Below are 26,920 nucleotides of genomic sequence, written 5' to 3'. Positions count from 1 at the left end.
AACGGAGTGGGCCTTATCTCTTCTCCTTCATTGTCTGGTGTCTGGAGTTGGACTAAGGCAATCCTTACCAGTCATAAACCAATGCTCAATCTGGCAAAATAAAACCCACCGTTTTTATTTGGCATGCCTGATGCAATCCTACATCGGATGACGTCTTCTCTTTTATATGCACTTAGACAGCACAGACTTATGAATCCTTCATTGCACTATCTCAGAGATTTGAGAAGGTCAAATATCCACCACCTGGGTTCTAAATGGAAACTAAGCTTTTCAACACGGAAGAAGGAGATTAAACCGACGAGGATGGGATTCGAACCCATGCATGCAGAGCACAATGGATTAGCAGTCCATCGCCTTAACCACTCGGCCACCTCGTCTACATGACAAACCTGAAATCAGGTGATATGATCTGATGAGGATTTTGACCAGTCTGTGCAATTGAGCTAAAGATTGTGTATCGGCCTCTGGCAAAATGGACCTTATCACATCTCCTACACTGGATAATCTCAAGAGTTAGACTAGCTCAAACCATATCAGAAATGAGCTAATGCTCAGGGTTTTTAATAACAGTATTTTTACTAAAGATTGAATGTCGTGTCTGTATTGAAGCCCTGAAAATTGGTTTATCCCAGATAGCATTTGCATTAGTTTGTCTCTAGACATCAGATGACACTGAAGATCAAATAAGGCCACTCTACCAGAAGCTGCTTTACTATCGGTGAGTAGGAAAAGAGGTGCTGTGGCTTAGTTGGTTAAAGTGCCTGTCTAGTAAACAGGAGATCCTGAGTTCGAATCTCAGCAGTGCCTTCTTTTCATAGTCCCGATATAGAAGTTTCGATTTTTAAAGGGCACCTTTCATAGTGAGAGACTAATGTCAAATTTGTCTTTCTCACATCTCTGAGATAGTTGAATGAAGGAATTATAAATATGTGCTGTCTAAGTGCTCAGAAGGAAGAAGATGTCATGCGATGTAGGATGGCACCAAGCATGCCAAATAAAAACAGTGGTTTTCTTTTGCCAGATTGAAATGCTTCCATGCGCATCTCTCCCTGCTAGAAAAGTTTGATAGCAGTCTTCTTGAACAGTGAAAGGGCAAGAAAACAACAAGAACAAAGATGGAAGTCAAAACCATGCATAAACAGCTCAATCCATAGACTGTATTGTTAATGCATCACCTGAACTTCACAGCCAACTTCTCTGCCCAAAAACGTAGAAACCAGACCATAAGATCTGAAGAGCATTTTGATGAGTCTTTGCTTTTTCACTGAAGATTTTAAGTTGGCCTCTAACGGAGTGGGCCTTATCTCTTCTCCTTCATTGTCTGGTGTCTGGAGTTGGACTAAGGCAATCCTTACCAGTCATAAACCAATGCTCAATCTGGCAAAATAAAACCCACCGTTTTTATTTGGCATGCCTGATGCAATCCTACATCGGATGACGTCTTCTCTTTTATATGCACTTAGACAGCACAGATTTATGAATCCTTCATTGCACTATCTCAGAGATTTGAGAAGGTCAAATATCCACCACCTGGGTTCTAAATGGAAACTAAGCTTTTCAACACGGAAGAAGGAGATTAAACCGACGAGGATGGGATTCGAACCCATGCATGCAGAGCACAATGGATTAGCAGTCCATCGCCTTAACCACTCGGCCACCTCGTCTACATGACAAACCTGAAATCCGGTGATATGATCTGATGAGGATTTTGACAAGTCTGTGCAATTGAGCTAAAGATTGTGTATCGGCCTCTGGCAAAATGGACCTTATCACATCTCCTACACTGGATAATGTCAAGAGTTAGACTAGCTCAAACCATATCAGAAATGAGCTAATGCTCAGGGTTTTTAATAACAGTATTTTTACTAAAGATTGAATGTCGTGTCTGTATTGAAGCCCTGAAAATTGGTTTATCCCAGATAGCATTTCCATTAGTTTGTCTCTAGACATCAGATGACACTGAAGATCAAATAAGGCCACTCTACCAGAAGCTGCTTTACTATCAGTGAGTAGGAAAAGAGGTGCTGTGGCTTAGTTGGTTAAAGTGCCTGTCTAGTAAACAGGAGATCCTGAGTTCGAATCTCAGCAGTGCCTTCTTTTCATAGTCCCGATATAGAAGTTTCGATTTTTAAAGGGCACCTTTCATAGTGAGAGACTAATGTCAAATTTGTCTTTCTCACATCTCTGAGATAGTTGAATGAAGGAATTATAAATATGTGCTGTCTAAGTGCTCAGAAGGAAGAAGATGTCATGCGATGTAGGATGGCACCAAGCATGCCAAATAAAAACAGTGGTTTTCTTTTGCCAGATTGAAATGCTTCCATGCGCATCTCTCCCTGCTAGAAAAGTTTGATAGCAGTCTTCTTGAACAGTGAAAGGGCAAGAAAACAACAAGAACAAAGATGGAAGTCAAAACCATGCATAAACAGCTCAATCCATAGACTGTATTGTTAATGCATCACCTGAACTTCACAGCCAACTTCTCTGCCCAAAAACGTAGAAACCAGACCATAAGATCTGAAGAGCATTTTGATGAGTCTTTGCTTTTTCACTGAAGATTTTAAGTTGGCCTCTAACGGAGTGGGCCTTATCTCTTCTCCTTCATTGTCTGGTGTCTGGAGTTGGACTAAGGCAATCCTTACCAGTCATAAACCAATGCTCAATCTGGCAAAATAAAACCCACCGTTTTTATTTGGCATGCCTGATGCAATCCTACATCGGATGACGTCTTCTCTTTTATATGCACTTAGACAGCACAGATTTATGAATCCTTCATTGCACTATCTCAGAGATTTGAGAAGGTCAAATATCCACCACCTGGGTTCTAAATGGAAACTAAGCTTTTCAACACGGAAGAAGGAGATTAAACCGACGAGGATGGGATTCGAACCCATGCATGCAGAGCACAATGGATTAGCAGTCCATCGCCTTAACCACTCGGCCACCTCGTCTACATGACAAACCTGAAATCCGGTGATATGATCTGATGAGGATTTTGACAAGTCTGTGCAATTGAGCTAAAGATTGTGTATCGGCCTCTGGCAAAATGGACCTTATCACATCTCCTACACTGGATAATGTCAAGAGTTAGACTAGCTCAAACCATATCAGAAATGAGCTAATGCTCAGGGTTTTTAATAACAGTATTTTTACTAAAGATTGAATGTCGTGTCTGTATTGAAGCCCTGAAAATTGGTTTATCCCAGATAGCATTTGCATTAGTTTGTCTCTAGACATCAGATGACACTGAAGATCAAATAAGGCCACTCTACCAGAAGCTGCTTTACTATCGGTCAGTAGGAAAAGAGGTGCTGTGGCTTAGTTGGTTAAAGTGCCTGTCTAGTAAACAGGAGATCCTGAGTTCGAATCTCAGCAGTGCCTTCTTTTCATAGTCCCGATATAGAAGTTTCGATTTTTAAAGGGCACCTTTCATAGTGAGAGACTAATGTCAAATTTGTCTTTCTCACATCTCTGAGATAGTTGAATGAAGGAATTATAAATATGTGCTGTCTAAGTGCTCAGAAGGAAGAAGATGTCATGCGATGTAGGATGGCACCAAGCATGCCAAATAAAAACAGTGGTTTTCTTTTGCCAGATTGAAATGCTTCCATGCGCATCTCTCCCTGCTAGAAAAGTTTGATAGCAGTCTTCTTGAACAGTGAAAGGGCAAGAAAACAACAAGAACAAAGATGGAAGTCAAAACCATGCATAAACAGCTCAATCCATAGACTGTATTGTTAATGCATCACCTGAACTTCACAGCCAACTTCTCTGCCCAAAAACGTAGAAACCAGACCATAAGATCTGAAGAGCATTTTGATGAGTCTTTGCTTTTTCACTGAAGATTTTAAGTTGGCCTCTAACGGAGTGGGCCTTATCTCTTCTCCTTCATTGTCTGGTGTCTGGAGTTGGACTAAGGCAATCCTTACCAGTCATAAACCAATGCTCAATCTGGCAAAATAAAACCCACCGTTTTTATTTGGCATGCCTGATGCAATCCTACATCGGATGACGTCTTCTCTTTTATATGCACTTAGACAGCACAGATTTATGAATCCTTCATTGCACTATCTCAGAGATTTGAGAAGGTCAAATATCCACCACCTGGGTTCTAAATGGAAACTAAGCTTTTCAACACGGAAGAAGGAGATTAAACCGACGAGGATGGGATTCGAACCCATGCATGCAGAGCACAATGGATTAGCAGTCCATCGCCTTAACCACTCGGCCACCTCGTCTACATGACAAACCTGAAATCCGGTGATATGATCTGATGAGGATTTTGACAAGTCTGTGCAATTGAGCTAAAGATTGTGTATCGGCCTCTGGCAAAATGGACCTTATCACATCTCCTACACTGGATAATGTCAAGAGTTAGACTAGCTCAAACCATATCAGAAATGAGCTAATGCTCAGGGTTTTTAATAACAGTATTTTTACTAAAGATTGAATGTCGTGTCTGTATTGAAGCCCTGAAAATTGGTTTATCCCAGATAGCATTTGCATTAGTTTGTCTCTAGACATCAGATGACACTGAAGATCAAATAAGGCCACTCTACCAGAAGCTGCTTTACTATCGGTCATTAGGAAAAGAGGTGCTGTGGCTTAGTTGGTTAAAGTGCCTGTCTAGTAAACAGGAGATCCTGAGTTCGAATCTCAGCAGTGCCTTCTTTTCATAGTCCCGATATAGAAGTTTCGATTTTTAAAGGGCACCTTTCATAGTGAGAGACTAATGTCAAATTTGTCTTTCTCACATCTCTGAGATAGTTGAATGAAGGAATTATAAATATGTGCTGTCTAAGTGCTCAGAAGGAAGAAGATGTCATGCGATGTAGGATGGCACCAAGCATGCCAAATAAAAACAGTGGTTTTCTTTTGCCAGATTGAAATGCTTCCATGCGCATCTCTCCCTGCTAGAAAAGTTTGATAGCAGTCTTCTTGAACAGTGAAAGGGCAAGAAAACAACAAGAACAAAGATGGAAGTCAAAACCATGCATAAACAGCTCAATCCATAGACTGTATTGTTAATGCATCACCTGAACTTCACAGCCAACTTCTCTGCCCAAAAACGTAGAAACCAGACCATAAGATCTGAAGAGCATTTTGATGAGTCTTTGCTTTTTCACTGAAGATTTTAAGTTGGCCTCTAACGGAGTGGGCCTTATCTCTTCTCCTTCATTGTCTGGTGTCTGGAGTTGGACTAAGGCAATCCTTACCAGTCATAAACCAATGCTCAATCTGGCAAAATAAAACCCACTGTTTTTATTTGGCATGCCTGATGCAATCCTACATCGGATGACGTCTTCTCTTTTATATGCACTTAGACAGCACAGATTTATGAATCCTTCATTGCACTATCTCAGAGATTTGAGAAGGTCAAATATCCACCACCTGGGTTCTAAATGGAAACTAAGCTTTTCAACACGGAAGAAGGAGATTAAACCGACGAGGATGGGATTCGAACCCATGCATGCAGAGCACAATGGATTAGCAGTCCATCGCCTTAACCACTCGGCCACCTCGTCTACATGACAAACCTGAAATCCGGTGATATGATCTGATGAGGATTTTGACAAGTCTGTGCAATTGAGCTAAAGATTGTGTATCGGCCTCTGGCAAAATGGACCTTATCACATCTCCTACACTGGATAATGTCAAGAGTTAGACTAGCTCAAACCATATCAGAAATGAGCTAATGCTCAGAGTTTTTAATAACAGTATTTTTACTAAAGATTGAATGTCGTGTCTGTATTGAAGCCCTGAAAATTGGTTTATCCCAGATAGCATTTGCATTAGTTTGTCTCTAGACATCAGATGACACTGAAGATCAAATAAGGCCACTCTACCAGAAGCTGCTTTACTATCGGTCAGTAGGAAAAGAGGTGCTGTGGCTTAGTTGGTTAAAGTGCCTGTCTAGTAAACAGGAGATCCTGAGTTCGAATCTCAGCAGTGCCTTCTTTTCATAGTCCCGATATAGAAGTTTCGATTTTTAAAGGGCACCTTTCATAGTGAGAGACTAATGTCAAATTTGTCTTTCTCACATCTCTGAGATAGTTGAATGAAGGAATTATAAATATGTGCTGTCTAAGTGCTCAGAAGGAAGAAGATGTCATGCGATGTAGGATGGCACCAAGCATGCCAAATAAAAACAGTGGTTTTCTTTTGCCAGATTGAAATGCTTCCATGCGCATCTCTCCCTGCTAGAAAAGTTTGATAGCAGTCTTCTTGAACAGTGAAAGGGCAAGAAAACAACAAGAACAAAGATGGAAGTCAAAACCATGCATAAACAGCTCAATCCATAGACTGTATTGTTAATGCATCACCTGAACTTCACAGCCAACTTCTCTGCCCAAAAACGTAGAAACCAGACCATAAGATCTGAAGAGCATTTTGATGAGTCTTTGCTTTTTCACTGAAGATTTTAAGTTGGCCTCTAACGGAGTGGGCCTTATCTCTTCTCCTTCATTGTCTGGTGTCTGGAGTTGGACTAAGGCAATCCTTACCAGTCATAAACCAATGCTCAATCTGGCAAAATAAAACCCACCGTTTTTATTTGGCATGCCTGATGCAATCCTACATCGGATGACGTCTTCTCTTTTATATGCACTTAGACAGCACAGATTTATGAATCCTTCATTGCACTATCTCAGAGATTTGAGAAGGTCAAATATCCACCACCTGGGTTCTAAATGGAAACTAAGCTTTTCAACACGGAAGAAGGAGATTAAACCGACGAGGATGGGATTCGAACCCATGCATGCAGAGCACAATGGATTAGCAGTCCATCGCCTTAACCACTCGGCCACCTCGTCTACATGACAAACCTGAAATCCGGTGATATGATCTGATGAGGATTTTGACAAGTCTGTGCAATTGAGCTAAAGATTGTGTATCGGCCACTGGCAAAATGGACCTTATCACATCTCCTACACTGGATAATGTCAAGAGTTAGACTAGCTCAAACCATATCAGAAATGAGCTAATGCTCAGGGTTTTTAATAACAGTATTTTTACTAAAGATTGAATGTCGTGTCTGTATTGAAGCCCTGAAAATTGGTTTATCCCAGATAGCATTTGCATTAGTTTGTCTCTAGACATCAGATGACACTGAAGATCAAATAAGGCCACTCTACCAGAAGCTGCTTTACTATCGGTCAGTAGGAAAAGAGGTGCTGTGGCTTAGTTGGTTAAAGTGCCTGTCTAGTAAACAGGAGATCCTGAGTTCGAATCTCAGCAGTGCCTTCTTTTCATAGTCCCGATATAGAAGTTTCGATTTTTAAAGGGCACCTTTCATAGTGAGAGACTAATGTCAAATTTGTCTTTCTCACATCTCTGAGATAGTTGAATGAAGGAATTATAAATATGTGCTGTCTAAGTGCTCAGAAGGAAGAAGATGTCATGCGATGTAGGATGGCACCAAGCATGCCAAATAAAAACAGTGGTTTTCTTTTGCCAGATTGAAATGCTTCCATGCGCATCTCTCCCTGCTAGAAAAGTTTGATAGCAGTCTTCTTGAACAGTGAAAGGGCAAGAAAACAACAAGAACAAAGATGGAAGTCAAAACCATGCATAAACAGCTCAATCCATAGACTGTATTGTTAATGCATCACCTGAACTTCACAGCCAACTTCTCTGCCCAAAAACGTAGAAACCAGACCATAAGATCTGAAGAGCATTTTGATGAGTCTTTGCTTTTTCACTGAAGATTTTAAGTTGGCCTCTAACGGAGTGGGCCTTATCTCTTCTCCTTCATTGTCTGGTGTCTGGAGTTGGACTAAGGCAATCCTTACCAGTCATAAACCAATGCTCAATCTGGCAAAATAAAACCCACCGTTTTTATTTGGCATGCCTGATGCAATCCTACATCGGATGACGTCTTCTCTTTTATATGCACTTAGACAGCACAGATTTATGAATCCTTCATTGCACTATCTCAGAGATTTGAGAAGGTCAAATATCCACCACCTGGGTTCTAAATGGAAACTAAGCTTTTCAACACGGAAGAAGGAGATTAAACCGACGAGGATGGGATTCGAACCCATGCATGCAGAGCACAATGGATTAGCAGTCCATCGCCTTAACCACTCGGCCACCTCGTCTACATGACAAACCTGAAATCCGGTGATATGATCTGATGAGGATTTTGACCAGGCTGTGCAATTGAGCTAAAGATTGTGTATCGGCCTCTGGCAAAATGGACCTTATCACATCTCCTACACTGGATAATGTCAAGAGTTAGACTAGCTCAAACCATATCAGAAATGAGCTAATGCTCAGGGTTTTTAATAACAGTATTTTTACTAAAGATTGAATGTCGTGTCTGTATTGAAGCCCTGAAAATTGGTTTATCCCAGATAGCATTTGCATTAGTTTGTCTCTAGACATCAGATGACACTGAAGATCAAATAAGGCCACTCTACCAGAAGCTGCTTTACTATCGGTCAGTAGGAAAAGAGGTGCTGTGGCTTAGTTGGTTAAAGTGCCTGTCTAGTAAACAGGAGATCCTGAGTTCGAATCTCAGCAGTGCCTTCTTTTCATAGTCCCGATATAGAAGTTTCGATTTTTAAAGGGCACCTTTCATAGTGAGAGACTAATGTCAAATTTGTCTTTCTCACATCTCTGAGATAGTTGAATGAAGGAATTATAAATATGTGCTGTCTAAGTGCTCAGAAGGAAGAAGATGTCATGCGATGTAGGATGGCACCAAGCATGCCAAATAAAAACAGTGGTTTTCTTTTGCCAGATTGAAATGCTTCCATGCGCATCTCTCCCTGCTAGAAAAGTTTGATAGCAGTCTTCTTGAACAGTGAAAGGGCAAGAAAACAACAAGAACAAAGATGGAAGTCAAAACCATGCATAAACAGCTCAATCCATAGACTGTATTGTTAATGCATCACCTGAACTTCACAGCCAACTTCTCTGCCCAAAAACGTAGAAACCAGACCATAAGATCTGAAGAGCATTTTGATGAGTCTTTGCTTTTTCACTGAAGATTTTAAGTTGGCCTCTAACGGAGTGGGCCTTATCTCTTCTCCTTCATTGTCTGGTGTCTGGAGTTGGACTAAGGCAATCCTTACCAGTCATAAACCAATGCTCAATCTGGCAAAATAAAACCCACCGTTTTTATTTGGCATGCCTGATGCAATCCTACATCGGATGACGTCTTCTCTTTTATATGCACTTAGACAGCACAGATTTATGAATCCTACATTGCACTATCTCAGAGATTTGAGAAGGTCAAATATCCACCACCTGGGTTCTAAATGGAAACTAAGCTTTTCAACACGGAAGAAGGAGATTAAACCGACGAGGATGGGATTCGATCCCATGCATGCAGAGCACAATGGATTAGCAGTCCATCGCCTTAACCACTCGGCCACCTCGTCTACATGACAAACCTGAAATCCGGTGATATGATCTGATGAGGATTTTGACCAGGCTGTGCAATTGAGCTAAAGATTGTGTATCGGCCTCTGGCAAAATGGACCTTATCACATCTCCTACACTGGATAATCTCAAGAGTTAGACTAGCTCAAACCATATCAGAAATGAGCTAATGCTCAGGGTTTTTAATAACAGTATTTTTACTAAAGATTGAATGTCGTGTCTTTATTGAAGCCCTGAAAATTGGTTTATCCCAGATAGCATTTGCATTAGTTTGTCTCTAGACATCAGATGACACTGAAGATCAAATAAGGCCACTCTACCAGAAGCTGCTTTACTATCGGTCAGTAGGAAAAGAGGTGCTGTGGCTTAGTTGGTTAAAGTGCCTGTCTAGTAAACAGGAGATCCTGAGTTCGAATCTCAGCAGTGCCTTCTTTTCATAGTCCCGATATAGAAGTTTCGATTTTTAAAGGGCACCTTTCATAGTGAGAGACTAATGTCAAATTTGTCTTTCTCACATCTCTGAGATAGTTGAATGAAGGAATTATAAATATGTGCTGTCTAAGTGCTCAGAAGGAAGAAGATGTAGGATGGCACCAAGCATGCCAAATAAAAACAGTGGTTTTCTTTTGCCAGATTGAAATGCTTCCATGCGCATCTCTCCCTGCTAGAAAAGTTTGATAGCAGTCTTCTTGAACAGTGAAAGGGCAAGAAAACAACAAGAACAAAGATGGAAGTCAAAACCATGCATAAACAGCTCAATCCATAGACTGTATTGTTAATGCATCACCTGAACTTCACAGCCAACTTCTCTGCCCAAAAACGTAGAAACCAGACCATAAGATCTGAAGAGCATTTTGATGAGTCTTTGCTTTTTCACTGAAGATTTTAAGTTGGCCTCTAACGGAGTGGGCCTTATCTCTTCTCCTTCATTGTCTGGTGTCTGGAGTTGGACTAAGGCAATCCTTACCAGTCATAAACCAATGCTCAATCTGGCAAAATAAAACCCACCGTTTTTATTTGGCATGCCTGATGCAATCCTACATCGGATGACGTCTTCTCTTTTATATGCACTTAGACAGCACAGATTTATGAATCCTTCATTGCACTATCTCAGAGATTTGAGAAGGTCAAATATCCACCACCTGGGTTCTAAATGGAAACTAAGCTTTTCAACACGGAAGAAAGAGATTAAACCGACGAGGATGGGATTCGAACCCATGCATGCAGAGCACAATGGATTAGCAGTCCATCGCCTTAACCACTCGGCCACCTCGTCTACATGACAAACCTGAAATCCGGTGATATGATCTGATGAGGATTTTGACCAGGCTGTGCAATTGAGCTAAAGATTGTGTATCGGCCTCTGGCAAAATGGACCTTATCACATCTCCTACACTGGATAATGTCAAGAGTTAGACTAGCTCAAACCATATCAGAAATGAGCTAATGCTCAGGGTTTTTAATAACAGTATTTTTACTAAAGATTGAATGTCGTGTCTGTATTGAAGCCCTGAAAATTGGTTTATCCCAGATAGCATTTGCATTAGTTTGTCTCTAGACATCAGATGACACTGAAGATCAAATAAGGCCACTCTACCAGAAGCTGCTTTACTATCGGTCAGTAGGAAAAGAGGTGCTGTGGCTTAGTTGGTTAAAGTGCCTGTCTAGTAAACAGGAGATCCTGAGTTCGAATCTCAGCAGTGCCTTCTTTTCATAGTCCCGATATAGAAGTTTCGATTTTTAAAGGGCACCTTTCATAGTGAGAGACTAATGTCAAATTTGTCTTTCTCACATCTCTGAGATAGTTGAATGAAGGAATTATAAATATGTGCTGTCTAAGTGCTCAGAAGGAAGAAGATGTCATGCGATGTAGGATGGCACCAAGCATGCCAAATAAAAACAGTGGTTTTCTTTTGCCAGATTGAAATGCTTCCATGCGCATCTCTCCCTGCTAGAAAAGTTTGATAGCAGTCTTCTTGAACAGTGAAAGGGCAAGAAAACAACAAGAACAAAGATGGAAGTCAAAACCATGCATAAACAGCTCAATCCATAGACTGTATTGTTAATGCATCACCTGAACTTCACAGCCAACTTCTCTGCCCAAAAACGTAGAAACCAGACCATAAGATCTGAAGAGCATTTTGATGAGTCTTTGCTTTTTCACTGAAGATTTTAAGTTGGCCTCTAACGGAGTGGGCCTTATCTCTTCTCCTTCATTGTCTGGTGTCTGGAGTTGGACTAAGGCAATCCTTACCAGTCATAAACCAATGCTCAATCTGGCAAAATAAAACCCACCGTTTTTATTTGGCATGCCTGATGCAATCCTACATCGGATGACGTCTTCTCTTTTATATGCACTTAGACAGCACAGATTTATGAATCCTTCATTGCACTATCTCAGAGATTTGAGAAGGTCAAATATCCACCACCTGGGTTCTAAATGGAAACTAAGCTTTTCAACACGGAAGAAGGAGATTAAACCGACGAGGATGGGATTCGAACCCATGCATGCAGAGCACAATGGATAAGCAGTCCATCGCCTTAACCACTCGGCCACCTCGTCTACATCATAAACCTGAACTCAGGTGATATGATCTGATGAGGATTTTGACAAGTCTGTGCAATTGAGCTAAAGATTGTGTATCGGCCTCTGGCAAAATGGACCTTATCACATCTCCTACACTGGATAATGTCAAGAGTTAGACTAGCTCAAACCATATCAGAAATGAGCTAATGCTCAGGGTTTTTAATAACAGTATTTTTACTAAAGATTGAATGTCGTGTCTGTATTGAAGCCCTGAAAATTGGTTTATCCCAGATAGCATTTGCATTAGTTTGTCTCTAGACATCAGATGACACTGAAGATCAAATAAGGCCACTCTACCAGAAGCTGCTTTACTATCGGTCAGTAGGAAAAGAGGTGCTGTGGCTTAGTTGGTTAAAGTGCCTGTCTAGTAAACAGGAGATCCTGAGTTCGAATCTCAGCAGTGCCTTCTTTTCATAGTCCCGATATAGAAGTTTCGATTTTTAAAGGGCACCTTTCATAGTGAGAGACTAATGTCAAATTTGTCTTTCTCACATCTCTGAGATAGTTGAATGAAGGAATTATAAATATGTGCTGTCTAAGTGCTCAGAAGGAAGAAGATGTCATGCGATGTAGGATGGCACCAAGCATGCCAAATAAAAACAGTGGTTTTCTTTTGCCAGATTGAAATGCTTCCATGCGCATCTCTCCCTGCTAGAAAAGTTTGATAGCAGTCTTCTTGAACAGTGAAAGGGCAAGAAAACAACAAGAACAAAGATGGAAGTCAAAACCATGCATAAACAGCTCAATCCATAGACTGTATTGTTAATGCATCACCTGAACTTCACAGCCAACTTCTCTGCCCAAAAACGTAGAAACCAGACCATAAGATCTGAAGAGCATTTTGATGAGTCTTTGCTTTTTCACTGAAGATTTTAAGTTGGCCTCTAACGGAGTGGGCCTTATCTCTTCTCCTTCATTGTCTGGTGTCTGGAGTTGGACTAAGGCAATCCTTACCAGTCATAAACCAATGCTCAATCTGGCAAAATAAAACCCACCGTTTTTATTTGGCATGCCTGATGCAATCCTACATCGGATGACGTCTTCTCTTTTATATGCACTTAGACAGCACAGATTTATGAATCCTTCATTGCACTATCTCAGAGATTTGAGAAGGTCAAATATCCACCACCTGGGTTCTAAATGGAAACTAAGCTTTTCAACACGGAAGAAGGAGATTAAACCGACGAGGATGGGATTCGAACCCATGCATGCAGAGCACAATGGATTAGCAGTCCATCGCCTTAACCACTCGGCCACCTCGTCTACATGACAAACCTGAAATCCGGTGATATGATCTGATGAGGATTTTGACCAGGCTGTGCAATTGAGCTAAAGATTGTGTATCGGCCTCTGGCAAAATGGACCTTATCACATCTCCTACACTGGATAATCTCAAGAGTTAGACTAGCTCAAACCATATCAGAAATGAGCTAATGCTCAGGGTTTTTAATAACAGTATTTTTACTAAAGATTGAATGTCGTGTCTGTATTGAAGCCCTGAAAATTGGTTTATCCCAGATAGCATTTGCATTAGTTTGTCTCTAGACATCAGATGACACTGAAGATCAAATAAGGCCACTCTACCAGAAGCTGCTTTACTATCGGTCAGTAGGAAAAGAGGTGCTGTGGCTTAGTTGGTTAAAGTGCCTGTCTAGTAAACAGGAGATCCTGAGTTCGAATCTCAGCAGTGCCTTCTTTTCATAGTCCCGATATAGAAGTTTCGATTTTTAAAGGGCACCTTTCATAGTGAGAGACTAATGTCAAATTTGTCTTTCTCACATCTCTGAGATAGTTGAATGAAGGAATTATAAATATGTGCTGTCTAAGTGCTCAGAAGGAAGAAGATGTAGGATGGCACCAAGCATGCCAAATAAAAACAGTGGTTTTCTTTTGCCAGATTGAAATGCTTCCATGCGCATCTCTCCCTGCTAGAAAAGTTTGATAGCAGTCTTCTTGAACAGTGAAAGGGCAAGAAAACAACAAGAACAAAGATGGAAGTCAAAACCATGCATAAACAGCTCAATCCATAGACTGTATTGTTAATGCATCACCTGAACTTCACAGCCAACTTCTCTGCCCAAAAACGTAGAAACCAGACCATAAGATCTGAAGAGCATTTTGATGAGTCTTTGCTTTTTCACTGAAGATTTTAAGTTGGCCTCTAACGGAGTGGGCCTTATCTCTTCTCCTTCATTGTCTGGTGTCTGGAGTTGGACTAAGGCAATCCTTACCAGTCATAAACCAATGCTCAATCTGGCAAAATAAAACCCACCGTTTTTATTTGGCATGCCTGATGCAATCCTACATCGGATGACGTCTTCTCTTTTATATGCACTTAGACAGCACAGATTTATGAATCCTTCATTGCACTATCTCAGAGATTTGAGAAGGTCAAATATCCACCACCTGGGTTCTAAATGGAAACTAAGCTTTTCAACACGGAAGAAGGAGATTAAACCGACGAGAACGGGATTCGAACCCATGCATGCAGAGCACAATGGATTAGCAGTCCATCGCCTTAACCACTCGGCCACCTCGTCTACATGACAAACCTGAAATCCGGTGATATGATCTGATGAGGATTTTGACCAGTCTGTGCAATTGAGCTAAAGATTGTGTATCGGCCTCTGGCAAAATGGACCTTATCACATCTCCTACACTGGATAATCTCAAGAGTTAGACTAGCTCAAACCATATCAGAAATGAGCTAATGCTCAGGGTTTTTAATAACAGTATTTTTACTAAAGATTGAATGTCGTGTCTGTATTGAAGCCCTGAAAATTGGTTTATCCCAGATAGCATTTGCATTAGTTTGTCTCTAGACATCAGATGACACTGAAGATCAAATAAGGCCACTCTACCAGAAGCTGCTTTACTATCGGTCAGTAGGAAAAGAGGTGCTGTGGCTTAGTTGGTTAAAGTGCCTGTCTAGTAAACAGGAGATCCTGAGTTCGAATCTCAGCAGTGCCTTCTTTTCATAGTCCCGATATAGAAGTTTCGATTTTTAAAGGGCACCTTTCATAGTGAGAGACTAATGTCAAATTTGTCTTTCTCACATCTCTGAGATAGTTGAATGAAGGAATTATAAATATGTGCTGTCTAAGTGCTCAGAAGGAAGAAGATGTCATGCGATGTAGGATGGCACCAAGCATGCCAAATAAAAACAGTGGTTTTCTTTTGCCAGATTGAAATGCTTCCATGCGCATCTCTCCCTGCTAGAAAAGTTTGATAGCAGTCTTCTTGAACAGTGAAAGGGCAAGAAAACAACAAGAACAAAGATGGAAGTCAAAACCATGCATAAACAGCTCAATCCATAGACTGTATTGTTAATGCATCACCTGAACTTCACAGCCAACTTCTCTGCCCAAAAACGTAGAAACCAGACCATAAGATCTGAAGAGCATTTTGATGAGTCTTTGCTTTTTCACTGAAGATTTTAAGTTGGCCTCTAACGGAGTGGGCCTTATCTCTTCTCCTTCATTGTCTGGTGTCTGGAGTTGGACTAAGGCAATCCTTACCAGTCATAAACCAATGCTCAATCTGGCAAAATAAAACCCACCGTTTTTATTTGGCATGCCTGATGCAATCCTACATCGGATGACGTCTTCTCTTTTATATGCACTTAGACAGCACAGATTTATGAATCCTTCATTGCACTATCTCAGAGATTTGAGAAGGTCAAATATCCACCACCTGGGTTCTAAATGGAAACTAAGCTTTTCAACACGGAAGAAGGAGATTAAACCGACGAGGATGGGATTCGAACCCATGCATGCAGAGCACAATGGATTAGCAGTCCATCGCCTTAACCACTCGGCCACCTCGTCTACATCACAAAGCTCAAATCAGGTGATATGATCTGATGAGGATTTTGACAAGTCTGTGCAATTGAGCTAAAGATTGTGTATCGGCCTCTGGCAAAATGGACCTTATCACATCTCCTACACTGGATAATGTCAAGAGTTAGACTAGCTCAAACCATATCAGAAATGAGCTAATGCTCAGGGTTTTTAATAACAGTATTTTTACTAAAGATTGAATGTCGTGTCTGTATTGAAGCCCTGAAAATTGGTTTATCCCAGATAGCATTTGCATTAGTTTGTCTCTAGACATCAGATGACACTGAAGATCAAATAAGGCCACTCTACCAGAAGCTGCTTTACTATCAGTGAGTAGGAAAAGAGGTGCTGTGGCTTAGTTGGTTAAAGTGCCTGTCTAGTAAACAGGAGATCCTGAGTTCGAATCTCAGCAGTGCCTTCTTTTCATAGTCCCGATATAGAAGTTTCGATTTTTAAAGGGCACCTTTCATAGTGAGAGACTAATGTCAAATTTGTCTTTCTCACATCTCTGAGATAGTTGAATGAAGGAATTATAAATATGTGCTGTCTAAGTGCTCAGAAGGAAGAAGATGTCATGCGATGTAGGATGGCACCAAGCATGCCAAATAAAAACAGTGGTTTTCTTTTGCCAGATTGAAATGCTTCCATGCGCATCTCTCCCTGCTAGAAAAGTTTGATAGCAGTCTTCTTGAACAGTGAAAGGGCAAGAAAACAACAAGAACAAAGATGGAAGTCAAAACCATGCATAAACAGCTCAATCCATAGACTGTATTGTTAATGCATCACCTGAACTTCACAGCCAACTTCTCTGCCCAAAAACGTAGAAACCAGACCATAAGATCTGAAGAGCATTTTGATGAGTCTTTGCTTTTTCACTGAAGATTTTAAGTTGGCCTCTAACGGAGTGGGCCTTATCTCTTCTCCTTCATTGTCTGGTGTCTGGAGTTGGACTAAGGCAATCCTTACCAGTCATAAACCAATGCTCAATCTGGCAAAATAAAACCCACCGTTTTTATTTGGCATGCCTGATGCAATCCTACATCGGATGACGTCTTCTCTTTTATATGCACTTAGACAGCACAGATTTATGAATCCTTCATTGCACTATCTCAGAGATTTGAGAAGGTCAAATATCCACCACCTGGGTTCTAAATGGAAACTAAGCTTTTCAACACGGAAGAAGGAGATTAAACCGACGAGGACGGGATTCGAACCCATGCATGCAGAGCACAATGGATTAGCAGTCCATCGCCTTAACCACTCGGCCACCTCGTCTACATGACAAACCTGAAATCCGGTGATATGATCTGATGAGGATTTTGACCAGTCTGTGCAATTGAGCTAAAGATTGTGTATCGGCCTCTGGCAAAATGGACCTTATCACATCTCCTACACTGGATAATCTCAAGAGTTAGACTAGCTCAAACCATATCAGAAATGAGCTAATGCTCAGGGTTTTTAATAACAGTATTTTTACTAAAGATTGAATGTCGTGTCTGTATTGAAGCCCTAAAAATTGGTTTATCCCAGATAGCATTTGCATTAGTTTGTCTCTAGACATCAGATGACACTGAAGATCAAATAAGGCCACTCTACCAGAAGCTGCTTTACTATCAGTGAGTAGGAAAAGAGGTGCTGTGGCTTAGTTGGTTAAAGTGCCTGTCTAGTAAACAGGAGATCCTGAGTTCGAATCTCAGCAGTGCCTTCTTTTCATAGTCCCGATATAGAAGTTTCGATTTTTAAAGGGCACCTTTCATAGTGAGAGACTAATGTCAAATTTGTCTTTCTCACATCTCTGAGATAGTTGAATGAAGGAATTATAAATATGTGCTGTCTAAGTGCTCAGAAGGAAGAAGATGTCATGCGATGTAGGATGGCACCAAGCATGCCAAATAAAAACAGTGGTTTTCTTTTGCCAGATTGAAATGCTTCCATGCGCATCTCTCCCTGCTAGAAAAGTTTGATAGCAGTCTTCTTGAACAGTGAAAGGGCAAGAAAACAACAAGAACAAAGATGGAAGTCAAAACCATGCATAAACAGCTCAATCCATAGACTGTATTGTTAATGCATCACCTGAACTTCACAGCCAACTTCTCTGCCCAAAAACGTAGAAACCAGACCATAAGATCTGAAGAGCATTTTGATGAGTCTTTGCTTTTTCACTGAAGATTTTAAGTTGGCCTCTAACGGAGTGGGCCTTATCTCTTCTCCTTCATTGTCTGGTGTCTGGAGTTGGACTAAGGCAATCCTTACCAGTCATAAACCAATGCTCAATCTGGCAAAATAAAACCCACCGTTTTTATTTGGCATGCCTGATGCAATCCTACATCGGATGACGTCTTCTCTTTTATATGCACTTAGACAGCACAGATTTATGAATCCTTCATTGCACTATCTCAGAGATTTGAGAAGGTCAAATATCCACCACCTGGGTTCTAAATGGAAACTAAGCTTTTCAACACGGAAGAAGGAGATTAAACCGACGAGGATGGGATTCGAACCCATGCATGCAGAGCACAATGGATTAGCAGTCCATCGCCTTAACCACTCGGCCACCTCGTCTACATGACAAACCTGAAATCCGGTGATATGATCTGATGAGGATTTTGACAAGTCTGTGCAATTGAGCTAAAGATTGTATATCGGCCTCTGGCAAAATGGACCTTATCACATCTCCTACACTGGATAATGTCAAGAGTTAGACTAGCTCAAACCATATCAGAAATGAGCTAATGCTCAGGGTTTTTAATAACAGTATTTTTACTAAAGATTGAATGTCGTGTCTGTATTGAAGCCCTGAAAATTGGTTTATCCCAGATAGCATTTCCATTAGTTTGTCTCTAGACATCAGATGACACTGAAGATCAAATAAGGCCACTCTACCAGAAGCTGCTTTACTATCGGTGAGTAGGAAAAGAGGTGCTGTGGCTTAGTTGGTTAAAGTGCCTGTCTAGTAAACAGGAGATCCTGAGTTCGAATCTCAGCAGTGCCTTCTTTTCATAGTCCCGATATAGAAGTTTCGATTTTTAAAGGGCACCTTTCATAGTGAGAGACTAATGTCAAATTTGTCTTTCTCACATCTCTGAGATAGTTGAATGAAGGAATTATAAATATGTGCTGTCTAAGTGCTCAGAAGGAAGAAGATGTCATGCGATGTAGGATGGCACCAAGCATGCCAAATAAAAACAGTGGTTTTCTTTTGCCAGATTGAAATGCTTCCATGCGCATCTCTCCCTGCTAGAAAAGTTTGATAGCAGTCTTCTTGAACAGTGAAAGGGCAAGAAAACAACAAGAACAAAGATGGAAGTCAAAACCATGCATAAACAGCTCAATCCATAGACTGTATTGTTAATGCATCACCTGAACTTCACAGCCAACTTCTCTGCCCAAAAACGTAGAAACCAGACCATAAGATCTGAAGAGCATTTTGATGAGTCTTTGCTTTTTCACTGAAGATTTTAAGTTGGCCTCTAACGGAGTGGGCCTTATCTCTTCTCCTTCATTGTCTGGTGTCTGGAGTTGGACTAAGGCAATCCTTACCAGTCATAAACCAATGCTCAATCTGGCAAAATAAAACCCACCGTTTTTATTTGGCATGCCTGATGCAATCCTACATCGGATGACGTCTTCTCTTTTATATGCACTTAGACAGCACAGATTTATGAATCCTTCATTGCACTATCTCAGAGATTTGAGAAGGTCAAATATCCACCACCTGGGTTCTAAATGGAAACTAAGCTTTTCAACACGGAAGAAGGAGATTAAACCGACGAGGATGGGATTCGAACCCATGCATGCAGAGCACAATGGATTAGCAGTCCATCGCCTTAACCACTCGGCCACCTCGTCTACATGACAAACCTGAAATCCGGTGATATGATCTGATGAGGATTTTGACAAGTCTGTGCAATTGAGCTAAAGATTGTGTATCGGCCTCTGGCAAAATGGACCTTATCACATCTCCTACACTGGATAATGTCAAGAGTTAGACTAGCTCAAACCATATCAGAAATGAGCTAATGCTCAGGGTTTTTAATAACAGTATTTTTACTAAAGATTGAATGTCGTGTCTGTATTGAAGCCCTGAAAATTGGTTTATCCCAGATAGCATTTCCATTAGTTTGTCTCTAGACATCAGATGACACTGAAGATCAAATAAGGCCACTCTACCAGAAGCTGCTTTACTATCAGTGAGTAGGAAAAGAGGTGCTGTGGCTTAGTTGGTTAAAGTGCCTGTCTAGTAAACAGGAGATCCTGAGTTCGAATCTCAGCAGTGCCTTCTTTTCATAGTCCCGATATAGAAGTTTCGATTTTTAAAGGGCACCTTTCATAGTGAGAGACTAATGTCAAATTTGTCTTTCTCACATCTCTGAGATAGTTGAATGAAGGAATTATAAATATGTGCTGTCTAAGTGCTTAGAAGGAAGAAGATGTCATGCGATGTAGGATGGCACCAAGCATGCCAAATAAAAACAGTGGTTTTCTTTTGCCAGATTGAAATGCTTCCATGCGCATCTCTCCCTGCTAGAAAAGTTTGATAGCAGTCTTCTTGAACAGTGAAAGGGCAAGAAAACAACAAGAACAAAGATGGAAGTCAAAACCATGCATAAACAGCTCAATCCATAGACTGTATTGTTAATGCATCACCTGAACTTCACAGCCAACTTCTCTGCCCAAAAACGTAGAAACCAGACCATAAGATCTGAAGAGCATTTTGATGAGTCTTTGCTTTTTCACTGAAGATTTTAAGTTGGCCTCTAACGGAGTGGGCCTTATCTCTTCTCCTTCATTGTCTGGTGTCTGGAGTTGGACTAAGGCAATCCTTACCAGTCATAAACCAATGCTCAATCTGGCAAAATAAAACCCACCGTTTTTATTTGGCATGCCTGATGCAATCCTACATCGGATGACGTCTTCTCTTTTATATGCACTTAGACAGCACAGACTTATGAATCCTTCATTGCACTATCTCAGAGATTTGAGAAGGTCAAATATCCACCACCTGGGTTCTAAATGGAAACTAAGCTTTTCAACACGGAAGAAGGAGATTAAACCGACGAGGATGGGATTCGAACCCATGCATGCAGAGCACAATGGATTAGCAGTCCATCGCCTTAACCACTCGGCCACCTCGTCTACATGACAAACCTGAAATCAGGTGATATGATCTGATGAGGATTTTGACCAGTCTGTGCAATTGAGCTAAAGATTGTGTATCGGCCTCTGGCAAAATGGACCTTATCACATCTCCTACACTGGATAATCTCAAGAGTTAGACTAGCTCAAACCATATCAGAAATGAGCTAATGCTCAGGGTTTTTAATAACAGTATTTTTACTAAAGATTGAATGTCGTGTCTGTATTGAAGCCCTGAAAATTGGTTTATCCCAGATAGCATTTGCATTAGTTTGTCTCTAGACATCAGATGACACTGAAGATCAAATAAGGCCACTCTACCAGAAGCTGCTTTACTATCGGTGAGTAGGAAAAGAGGTGCTGTGGCTTAGTTGGTAAGTGCCTGTCTAGTAAACAGGAGATCCTGAGTTCGAATCTCAGCAGTGCCTTCTTTTCATAGTCCCGATATAGAAGTTTCGATTTTTAAAGGGCACCTTTCATAGTGAGAGACTAATGTCAAATTTGTCTTTCTCACATCTCTGAGATAGTTGAATGAAGGAATTATAAATATGTGCTGTCTAAGTGCTCAGAAGGAAGAAGATGTCATGCGATGTAGGATGGCACCAAGCATGCCAAATAAAAACAGTGGTTTTCTTTTGCCAGATTGAAATGCTTCCATGCGCATCTCTCCCTGCTAGAAAAGTTTGATAGCAGTCTTCTTGAACAGTGAAAGGGCAAGAAAACAACAAGAACAAAGATGGAAGTCAAAACCATGCATAAACAGCTCAATCCATAGACTGTATTGTTAATGCATCACCTGAACTTCACAGCCAACTTCTCTGCCCAAAAACGTAGAAACCAGACCATAAGATCTGAAGAGCATTTTGATGAGTCTTTGCTTTTTCACTGAAGATTTTAAGTTGGCCTCTAACGGAGTGGGCCTTATCTCTTCTCCTTCATTGTCTGGTGTCTGGAGTTGGACTAAGGCAATCCTTACCAGTCATAAACCAATGCTCAATCTGGCAAAATAAAACCCACCGTTTTTATTTGGCATGCCTGATGCAATCCTACATCGGATGACGTCTTCTCTTTTATATGCACTTAGACAGCACAGACTTATGAATCCTTCATTGCACTATCTCAGAGATTTGAGAAGGTCAAATATCCACCACCTGGGTTCTAAATTGAAACTAAGCTTTTCAACACGGAAGAAGGAGATTAAACCGACGAGGATGGGATTCGAACCCATGCATGCAGAGCACAATGGATTAGCAGTCCATCGCCTTAACCACTCGGCCACCTCGTCTACATGACAAACCTGAAATCAGGTGATATGATCTGATGAGGATTTTGACCAGTCTGTGCAATTGAGCTAAAGATTGTGTATCGGCCTCTGGCAAAATGGACCTTATCACATCTCCTACACTGGATAATCTCAAGAGTTAGACTAGCTCAAACCATATCAGAAATGAGCTAATGCTCAGGGTTTTTAATAACAGTATTTTTACTAAAGATTGAATGTCGTGTCTGTATTGAAGCCCTGAAAATTGGTTTATCCCAGATAGCATTTGCATTAGTTTGTCTCTAGACATCAGATGACACTGAAGATCAAATAAGGCCACTCTACCAGAAGCTGCTTTACTATCGGTCAGTAGGAAAAGAGGTGCTGTGGCTTAGTTGGTTAAAGTGCCTGTCTAGTAAACAGGAGATCCTGAGTTCGAATCTCAGCAGTGCCTTCTTTTCATAGTCCCGATATAGAAGTTTCGATTTTTAAAGGGCACCTTTCATAGTGAGAGACTAATGTCAAATTTGTCTTTCTCACATCTCTGAGATAGTTGAATGAAGGAATTATAAATATGTGCTGTCTAAGTGCTCAGAAGGAAGAAGATGTCATGCGATGTAGGATGGCACCAAGCATGCCAAATAAAAACAGTGGTTTTCTTTTGCCAGATTGAAATGCTTCCATGCGCATCTCTCCCTGCTAGAAAAGTTTGATAGCAGTCTTCTTGAACAGTGAAAGGGCAAGAAAACAACAAGAACAAAGATGGAAGTCAAAACCATGCATAAACAGCTCAATCCATAGACTGTATTGTTAATGCATCACCTGAACTTCACAGCCAACTTCTCTGCCCAAAAACGTAGAAACCAGACCATAAGATCTGAAGAGCATTTTGATGAGTCTTTGCTTTTTCACTGAAGATTTTAAGTTGGCCTCTAACGGAGTGGGCCTTATCTCTTCTCCTTCATTGTCTGGTGTCTGGAGTTGGACTAAGGCAATCCTTACCAGTCATAAACCAATGCTCAATCTGGCAAAATAAAACCCACCGTTTTTATTTGGCATGCCTGATGCAATCCTACATCGGATGACGTCTTCTCTTTTATATGCACTTAGACAGCACAGATTTATGAATCCTTCATTGCACTATCTCAGAGATTTGAGAAGGTCAAATATCCACCACCTGGGTTCTAAATGGAAACTAAGCTTTTCAACACGGAAGAAGGAGATTAAACCGACGAGGACGGGATTCGAACCCATGCATGCAGAGCACAATGGATTAGCAGTCCATCGCCTTAACCACTCGGCCACCTCGTCTACATGACAAACCTGAAATCCGGTGATATGATCTGATGAGGATTTTGACCAGGCTGTGCAATTGAGCTAAAGATTGTGTATCGGCCTCTGGCAAAATGGACCTTATCACATCTCCTACACTGGATAATCTCAAGAGTTAGACTAGCTCAAACCATATCAGAAATGAGCTAATGCTCAGGGTTTTTAATAACAGTATTTTTACTAAAGATTGAATGTCGTGTCTGTATTGAAGCCCTGAAAATTGGTTTATCCCAGATAGCATTTGCATTAGTTTGTCTCTAGACATCAGATGACACTGAAGATCAAATAAGGCCACTCTACCAGAAGCTGCTTTACTATCGGTCAGTAGGAAAAGAGGTGCTGTGGCTTAGTTGGTTAAAGTGCCTGTCTAGTAAACAGGAGATCCTGAGTTCGAATCTCAGCAGTGCCTTCTTTTCATAGTCCCGATATAGAAGTTTCGATTTTTAAAGGGCACCTTTCATAGTGAGAGACTAATGTCAAATTTGTCTTTCTCACATCTCTGAGATAGTTGAATGAAGGAATTATAAATATGTGCTGTCTAAGTGCTCAGAAGGAAGAAGATGTCATGCGATGTAGGATGGCACCAAGCATGCCAAATAAAAACAGTGGTTTTCTTTTGCCAGATTGAAATGCTTCCATGCGCATCTCTCCCTGCTAGAAAAGTTTGATAGCAGTCTTCTTGAACAGTGAAAGGGCAAGAAAACAACAAGAACAAAGATGGAAGTCAAAACCATGCATAAACAGCTCAATCCATAGACTGTATTGTTAATGCATCACCTGAACTTCACAGCCAACTTCTCTGCCCAAAAACGTAGAAACCAGACCATAAGATCTGAAGAGCATTTTGATGAGTCTTTGCTTTTTCACTGAAGATTTTAAGTTGGCCTCTAACGGAGTGGGCCTTATCTCTTCTCCTTCATTGTCTGGTGTCTGGAGTTGGACTAAGGCAATCCTTACCAGTCATAAACCAATGCTCAATCTGGCAAAATAAAACCCACCGTTTTTATTTGGCATGCCTGATGCAATCCTACATCGGATGACGTCTTCTCTTTTATATGCACTTAGACAGCACAGATTTATGAATCCTTCATTGCACTATCTCAGAGATTTGAGAAGGTCAAATATCCACCACCTGGGTTCTAAATGGAAACTAAGCTTTTCAACACGGAAGAAGGAGATTAAACCGACGAGGATGGGATTCGAACCCATGCATGCAGAGCACAATGGATTAGCAGTCCATCGCCTTAACCACTCGGCCACCTCGTCTACATGACAAACCTGAAATCCGGTGATATGATCTGATGAGGATTTTGACCAGGCTGTGCAATTGAGCTAAAGATTGTGTATCGGCCTCTGGCAAAATGGACCTTATCACATCTCCTACACTGGATAATCTCAAGAGTTAGACTAGCTCAAACCATATCAGAAATGAGCTAATGCTCAGGGTTTTTAATAACAGTATTTTTACTAAAGATTGAATGTCGTGTCTGTATTGAAGCCCTGAAAATTGGTTTATCCCAGATAGCATTTGCATTAGTTTGTCTCTAGACATCAGATGACACTGAAGATCAAATAAGGCCACTCTACCAGAAGCTGCTTTACTATCGGTCAGTAGGAAAAGAGGTGCTGTGGCTTAGTTGGTTAAAGTGCCTGTCTAGTAAACAGGAGATCCTGAGTTCGAATCTCAGCAGTGCCTTCTTTTCATAGTCCCGATATAGAAGTTTCGATTTTTAAAGGGCACCTTTCATAGTGAGAGACTAATGTCAAATTTGTCTTTCTCACATCTCTGAGATAGTTGAATGAAGGAATTATAAATATGTGCTGTCTAAGTGCTCAGAAGGAAGAAGATGTAGGATGGCACCAAGCATGCCAAATAAAAACAGTGGTTTTCTTTTGCCAGATTGAAATGCTTCCATGCGCATCTCTCCCTGCTAGAAAAGTTTGATAGCAGTCTTCTTGAACAGTGAAAGGGCAAGAAAACAACAAGAACAAAGATGGAAGTCAAAACCATGCATAAACAGCTCAATCCATAGACTGTATTGTTAATGCATCACCTGAACTTCACAGCCAACTTCTCTGCCCAAAAACGTAGAAACCAGACCATAAGATCTGAAGAGCATTTTGATGAGTCTTTGCTTTTTCACTGAAGATTTTAAGTTGGCCTCTAACGGAGTGGGCCTTATCTCTTCTCCTTCATTGTCTGGTGTCTGGCGTTGGACTAAGGCAATCCTTACCAGTCATAAACCAATGCTCAATCTGGCAAAATAAAACCCACCGTTTTTATTTGGCATGCCTGATGCAATCCTACATCGGATGACGTCTTCTCTTTTATATGCACTTAGACAGCACAGATTTATGAATCCTTCATTGCACTATCTCAGAGATTTGAGAAGGTCAAATATCCACCACCTGGGTTCTAAATGGAAACTAAGCTTTTCAACACGGAAGAAGGAGATTAAACCGACGAGAACGGGATTCGAACCCATGCATGCAGAGCACAATGGATTAGCAGTCCATCGCCTTAACCACTCGGCCACCTCGTCTACATGACAAACCTGAAATCCGGTGATATGATCTGATGAGGATTTTGACCAGTCTGTGCAATTGAGCTAAAGATTGTGTATCGGCCTCTGGCAAAATGGACCTTATCACATCTCCTACACTGGATAATCTCAAGAGTTAGACTAGCTCAAACCATATCAGAAATGAGCTAATGCTCAGGGTTTTTAATAACAGTATTTTTACTAAAGATTGAATGTCGTGTCTGTATTGAAGCCCTGAAAATTGGTTTATCCCAGATAGCATTTGCATTAGTTTGTCTCTAGACATCAGATGACACTGAAGATCAAATAAGGCCACTCTACCAGAAGCTGCTTTACTATCGGTCAGTAGGAAAAGAGGTGCTGTGGCTTAGTTGGTTAAAGTGCCTGTCTAGTAAACAGGAGATCCTGAGTTCGAATCTCAGCAGTGCCTTCTTTTCATAGTCCCGATATAGAAGTTTCGATTTTTAAAGGGCACCTTTCATAGTGAGAGACTAATGTCAAATTTGTCTTTCTCACATCTCTGAGATAGTTGAATGAAGGAATTATAAATATGTGCTGTCTAAGTGCTCAGAAGGAAGAAGATGTCATGCGATGTAGGATGGCACCAAGCATGCCAAATAAAAACAGTGGTTTTCTTTTGCCAGATTGAAATGCTTCCATGCGCATCTCTCCCTGCTAGAAAAGTTTGATAGCAGTCTTCTTGAACAGTGAAAGGGCAAGAAAACAACAAGAACAAAGATGGAAGTCAAAACCATGCATAAACAGCTCAATCCATAGACTGTATTGTTAATGCATCACCTGAACTTCACAGCCAACTTCTCTGCCCAAAAACGTA

At 40.9% G+C, this 26,920-nt stretch overlaps 20 non-coding genes across 20 annotated transcripts; all 20 read left to right on the top strand.

Annotated features, from left to right (window-relative positions):
- The first annotated feature begins 733 nt into the window (after positions 1 to 733).
- Positions 734 to 807, top strand: TRNAT-AGU (transfer RNA threonine (anticodon AGU)). The gene has a single exon. It is a non-coding gene; the product is annotated as a tRNA-Thr (tRNA).
- A 1,213-nt stretch (positions 808 to 2,020) lies between these two features.
- TRNAT-AGU (transfer RNA threonine (anticodon AGU)) lies at positions 2,021 to 2,094 on the top strand. The gene has a single exon. It is a non-coding gene; the product is annotated as a tRNA-Thr (tRNA).
- Positions 2,095 to 3,307: 1,213 nt separating this feature from the next.
- TRNAT-AGU (transfer RNA threonine (anticodon AGU)) lies at positions 3,308 to 3,381 on the top strand. Its single transcript has one exon. It is a non-coding gene; the product is annotated as a tRNA-Thr (tRNA).
- Positions 3,382 to 4,594: 1,213 nt separating this feature from the next.
- On the top strand, positions 4,595 to 4,668 carry TRNAT-AGU (transfer RNA threonine (anticodon AGU)). Its single transcript has one exon. It is a non-coding gene; the product is annotated as a tRNA-Thr (tRNA).
- Positions 4,669 to 5,881: 1,213 nt separating this feature from the next.
- Positions 5,882 to 5,955, top strand: TRNAT-AGU (transfer RNA threonine (anticodon AGU)). The gene has a single exon. It is a non-coding gene; the product is annotated as a tRNA-Thr (tRNA).
- Positions 5,956 to 7,168: 1,213 nt separating this feature from the next.
- Positions 7,169 to 7,242, top strand: TRNAT-AGU (transfer RNA threonine (anticodon AGU)). Its single transcript has one exon. It is a non-coding gene; the product is annotated as a tRNA-Thr (tRNA).
- Positions 7,243 to 8,455: 1,213 nt separating this feature from the next.
- TRNAT-AGU (transfer RNA threonine (anticodon AGU)) lies at positions 8,456 to 8,529 on the top strand. Its single transcript has one exon. It is a non-coding gene; the product is annotated as a tRNA-Thr (tRNA).
- Positions 8,530 to 9,742: 1,213 nt separating this feature from the next.
- On the top strand, positions 9,743 to 9,816 carry TRNAT-AGU (transfer RNA threonine (anticodon AGU)). The gene has a single exon. It is a non-coding gene; the product is annotated as a tRNA-Thr (tRNA).
- Positions 9,817 to 11,019: 1,203 nt separating this feature from the next.
- Positions 11,020 to 11,093, top strand: TRNAT-AGU (transfer RNA threonine (anticodon AGU)). The gene has a single exon. It is a non-coding gene; the product is annotated as a tRNA-Thr (tRNA).
- A 1,213-nt stretch (positions 11,094 to 12,306) lies between these two features.
- On the top strand, positions 12,307 to 12,380 carry TRNAT-AGU (transfer RNA threonine (anticodon AGU)). The gene has a single exon. It is a non-coding gene; the product is annotated as a tRNA-Thr (tRNA).
- A 1,213-nt stretch (positions 12,381 to 13,593) lies between these two features.
- Positions 13,594 to 13,667, top strand: TRNAT-AGU (transfer RNA threonine (anticodon AGU)). The gene has a single exon. It is a non-coding gene; the product is annotated as a tRNA-Thr (tRNA).
- Positions 13,668 to 14,870: 1,203 nt separating this feature from the next.
- Positions 14,871 to 14,944, top strand: TRNAT-AGU (transfer RNA threonine (anticodon AGU)). Its single transcript has one exon. It is a non-coding gene; the product is annotated as a tRNA-Thr (tRNA).
- Positions 14,945 to 16,157: 1,213 nt separating this feature from the next.
- On the top strand, positions 16,158 to 16,231 carry TRNAT-AGU (transfer RNA threonine (anticodon AGU)). Its single transcript has one exon. It is a non-coding gene; the product is annotated as a tRNA-Thr (tRNA).
- A 1,213-nt stretch (positions 16,232 to 17,444) lies between these two features.
- On the top strand, positions 17,445 to 17,518 carry TRNAT-AGU (transfer RNA threonine (anticodon AGU)). Its single transcript has one exon. It is a non-coding gene; the product is annotated as a tRNA-Thr (tRNA).
- A 1,213-nt stretch (positions 17,519 to 18,731) lies between these two features.
- Positions 18,732 to 18,805, top strand: TRNAT-AGU (transfer RNA threonine (anticodon AGU)). The gene has a single exon. It is a non-coding gene; the product is annotated as a tRNA-Thr (tRNA).
- A 1,213-nt stretch (positions 18,806 to 20,018) lies between these two features.
- TRNAT-AGU (transfer RNA threonine (anticodon AGU)) lies at positions 20,019 to 20,092 on the top strand. The gene has a single exon. It is a non-coding gene; the product is annotated as a tRNA-Thr (tRNA).
- Positions 20,093 to 22,590: 2,498 nt separating this feature from the next.
- On the top strand, positions 22,591 to 22,664 carry TRNAT-AGU (transfer RNA threonine (anticodon AGU)). The gene has a single exon. It is a non-coding gene; the product is annotated as a tRNA-Thr (tRNA).
- A 1,213-nt stretch (positions 22,665 to 23,877) lies between these two features.
- Positions 23,878 to 23,951, top strand: TRNAT-AGU (transfer RNA threonine (anticodon AGU)). The gene has a single exon. It is a non-coding gene; the product is annotated as a tRNA-Thr (tRNA).
- A 1,213-nt stretch (positions 23,952 to 25,164) lies between these two features.
- Positions 25,165 to 25,238, top strand: TRNAT-AGU (transfer RNA threonine (anticodon AGU)). Its single transcript has one exon. It is a non-coding gene; the product is annotated as a tRNA-Thr (tRNA).
- A 1,203-nt stretch (positions 25,239 to 26,441) lies between these two features.
- Positions 26,442 to 26,515, top strand: TRNAT-AGU (transfer RNA threonine (anticodon AGU)). The gene has a single exon. It is a non-coding gene; the product is annotated as a tRNA-Thr (tRNA).
- The last annotated feature ends 405 nt before the right edge of the window (positions 26,516 to 26,920 follow it).

Source organism: Anomaloglossus baeobatrachus, chromosome 7 (assembly GCF_048569485.1).
Source record: "Anomaloglossus baeobatrachus isolate aAnoBae1 chromosome 7, aAnoBae1.hap1, whole genome shotgun sequence".
Taxonomy (NCBI): Eukaryota; Metazoa; Chordata; class Amphibia; order Anura; family Aromobatidae; genus Anomaloglossus; species Anomaloglossus baeobatrachus.
Note: the sequence above shows the minus strand (reverse complement) of the source record. Positions and strands in the feature narration are given on the sequence as shown.